Source organism: Ixodes scapularis, unplaced genomic scaffold (genome assembly GCF_016920785.2).
Source record: "Ixodes scapularis isolate PalLabHiFi unplaced genomic scaffold, ASM1692078v2 PGA_scaffold13__105_contigs__length_92229423, whole genome shotgun sequence".
Lineage (NCBI taxonomy): Eukaryota > Metazoa > Arthropoda > Arachnida > Ixodida > Ixodidae > Ixodes > Ixodes scapularis.
Window position 1 is genome coordinate 1,967,804 of NW_024609839.1, and position 3,800 is coordinate 1,971,603.

Consider the following 3,800-nt stretch of genomic DNA (forward strand, 5'->3'; position numbering starts at 1 on the left):
CTGTTTCACCGCGTTTGTCTCCCTTCTATTTTTCTGACTGTTCTGCGTCAGCGCCCCCGCAAAGCTTTGTCTAAGGCTGCCGTCGTCGCCCCATCCCCGTCGCCCACGCTGGTGACACACTGCGCCTTGTCATCTCGCTTCTCTGGCTCTCCGCCATTACGTCGTTCAGGGCGACTGTCTCTGTCCGACTCTCCTCTACGTTCTTCAGCCTCTCCTCCAGCACCTATCGCTCGTCTCTTTCCCTTCTCGGTTGGTTCGCCAGTTCTACAATCCGTATTACCATTGTCGTGCTCTCAATGTCCATCCTCTCTAGACGCGCCTGTAAGACGCACAGCCTGCATAGAAATTCCCCTGCCTCAGCACTCTCGAACCTAGTTTCCGACATATTAACCCAGATCGGACACTTCCCGCACTGTACCTAAACGTTCTTCTTTGCCCTTCTTCCCTACTTGTGGAGCCCAACCCAATTCGGCACAAAACTCAAACACGTGGCACACCACATGGTCTGCTGCTCAAATCTAGCCGATTTCCCCCCTTTTTACGCTATATTGCCATGCTCGTCGGCGAGCGACCGCGTGCGTGGCAGAGTGGTTACCGTTCTTGACTGACGCGCGGAAAGACTGGGTTCGATTCCAGTCAGTGGAATGCTCTTTTATTTGTTCTTTCAACATTGGGTTCTAGTGTGTTCGAGAACATTCTCGTATGATCGAGTTCCGAATGTTCCAGTCGCCGAACAATCTAGGCCGATTGTTCCAGAACCCAACGCGCGTACCTAGGGGACTCGGCGTGCTGATCTGCAGTCAGTCTCGCCCCTGCGTTCGACTCTGCTGTTACGCCGACTTCGACGCCCGCGACGCTCTGTTCTTATCTTTTGTACCCTTTTATTTTTGGCACAAATTCGCCACATTAAACGTTTATTTCTTCCTGTTTATTTATTGGTTGCTGATCACCACCCGTGACAATATCTACTCGATAAATGTAATGGGCAAACCTATATGCCGTTCTCCCCAAGTGTCTATTCTAAACAACGCCGCTGCCCATCCTGCCAACCATTCAAACAAAGCCACGTCGCCTGGTCATGTGGTCCCGTAAATAAACTCCCGTGCCCGCAAAAAATAAGGAAAAGCTATTCTATTATTTTACTCTACTGCTAACAAAAACTACCGCCCCTATTCCATGCACAGTTAAAAGGAGAAGGAAACATAAAATGTACTTAGCCTCGGAAGCGCATGCGTGGACGTGATGAAGATAACGACATATGTATTCCTTTCTTTCTGCACTTTTCAAAAGTAGTTGTGAGTGGCACCTGCATGTCTGATTTCTCTCTTGTGCCCGTTGTTTTTTGCGCCTTTCCATGATTTCCTTCAAAGAATGAATTAAACATTTTTAATTAGAAAGGGCTGGCTCTTAGGCCTAATTGGGGAAGCGGGGGAGGGAGAGGGATCAGTGGAGGAGAACACATACGACGGTCGGTGCCCGCGGCACACGCAAACCTCCACTGGGAGAGCAATGTGTCGCGGGTGCCATCGTTGCCTCGAGTGGTCCACTCGAGGAAAGTCCGAACGTTTCGTGGGAGGTGCTGCTGCCGGAGGATCTAGTAGCCAGGACAGTCCCACAGGATGTGCTTGACGGTTGGGCTGGCTCCCATTGTAGACGTCGAACACGATACAGCGGGCGCAACCTCTTCGTCTGATAATGTAGTGATTGCGCAGGCGAGCTGGTGGATGTTAACCATTTTGTTCTTAGCCCGAGACTGAGGCAGGAAAAGAGGAAAGTTTCGAAGTAGAAGAAAAATGAACAGTCGTGTCCTCGACTGTTCATTTTTCTTCTACTTCGAAACTTTCCTCTTTTCCTGCCTCAGTCTCGGGCTAAGAACAAAATGATCTTCGTCTGAGTCTGAGTCTGCACAGGTAGCGACGGTTCGATGCCAGTCTTTCCGGTAAGTCCGCCATTTGGCTGTCCTCGGTTAGCGCGGCCCCTGCGCGGGCCGTGTGGATCATAACCTGAGCTCCACGTGACAAGCTTGGCGGCAGCGGGTGATCGTTCGCCGGAACTTGCTCCCTAAGGGTACGTCTACGTTCTTGCTTGGCTGCACATGCGGGCGGTCGGGTCGGGGTCGTCGAAAGCGGGAAGGGCATGGAGCGCCGGGACGGAGTGGTTGTCCTCCTTCTTGCTCGCCAGAGCGGGTTTTGATGTCGCTGGCAAGTTTGCCCATCCTGGGAGTGTTCAAGGCGCCTAATCGCCTCTCTGCTTTCGGTGTACACAACCACACGTTCTCCCGCCTTGACGCGACACGTCGTGCACCTTGTGGACCGCACACAGTGTCGCGGACAGTTCCAGTTGGCCTGAGCCATGGGTCGTATTGATGTATACATCTGCTCTCGCATAGTGGTGAGATCACTGCCAGCTTGCCCCTTCGAATAGTGACATCCAATCCTGCGTCAGTAAGCACTGTGTTTTTGGTCCAGTTGGTACGGGAGGCAGTCGCTTTGCGTTCTGCCTTGTGGTCCGCAGTAGTCCCTTCAAAGAAGAACCATTCAACATCTCCCTGGATAAGTTGGTTGGAAACACCACCATCACATCCTTGCGCCTGTCATCATGTCTCTATGTGTCGTCGCTTGAGGAAATGGCGAATCTCGCCGGTGGCACAAAAACATTATAGAAAGTTAGTCCAGTTACTGCGACAGCTTTACAAAGCTCTCGTGTGATCAAATAGCGGCCGCAGCTCCAACTGATTTTCGAAGCGGCTCGTTTTGCTTGCTTAGTGCTAATTCCTCGTAATTTTCGTGGTGTTCTGGAAGGTTATCTTCCGATTTAGACAGCGTCACCTCAAGGTATTTGAATTTCGTACCAACAGGGAGCGCAGTGTTCTGGGCGTTAAGTGTCTCAAGGCGTTCCCTTTGCCCGGAAACGAGCATTACAGCCGGTTTGCTGACATTGAATTGTATTTGGAGCCGTTTAGCTTCTGCTTCACAGGCGATCAGCAGTACCCTCATGTCTAACACATTGTCGAACATCTGAAAAAGATCGTCACCGTAAGCAAGCCAAGGGAGCCGCTGTTTTATCCCATCCCCGTGCTGAATAGCCTGTAAAGTGAAGCCAACAGGAGTTTGTTCCAATGCTTTCTCCATGCCGAATCTATATAGCAACTAGATAACGGGAGACAAAGGCAACCCTGAGGGAGTTCCCTGCGCAACGGAATGTCTGCGGGTGAGACCCTGCAGTCACGAAGTCGCTGAAGGATTGGGCTCAGCCAGGCTTCGGGCATGTCGAGCTGCTGGAGACTCCCACGTTACAAGGAATGATCGACACTGTCGTGCGACTTAGCCACGTCTAAAGAGCAACGTAATGAATTTCGTTTCTCCACCCGCACGATATAGTTGAACTGCGTCAGGGTATACGAGTAGGCATCCGACCGACGATATCTGCGGATGCCGTCTTGCAGGTCTCTGAGAACCCCAACAGCCTCACCCAGCACTATGCGATGCGTTAAATGAATATAGTTGTAGACATACATACTATCACGGCAAGGGCCGTGATAGTGCAACACCTCCTAGATAACAAGACCCCAGTGCTACATGAGATGGCGTAATAAGATAAGGCCAGCGAGGGGGCTGGAAACGAGGACTGCGACAGCGGATCGGCTTCAAGTCAAGTTTGAGCCGAGCGTTGACGCATTCGTCATGTCCAGTCTGTGACCGCAGCATTGACCTTCTCCGATGACGCCATCTCATTCGGCACTTTGACGCTATGTTATCTAGGAGGAGGCGTCGGACAGTGAGTGGGCGATAATCAAACAG

The 3,800-nt window shown here is 51.5% G+C and overlaps 1 pseudogene; it reads right to left on the reverse strand.

The window, feature by feature from the left end:
- Nucleotides 1-1,390: 1,390 nt before the first annotated feature.
- On the reverse strand, nt 1,391-3,517 carry LOC120845760 (annotated as a pseudogene).
- Nucleotides 3,518-3,800: the final 283 nt, after the last annotated feature.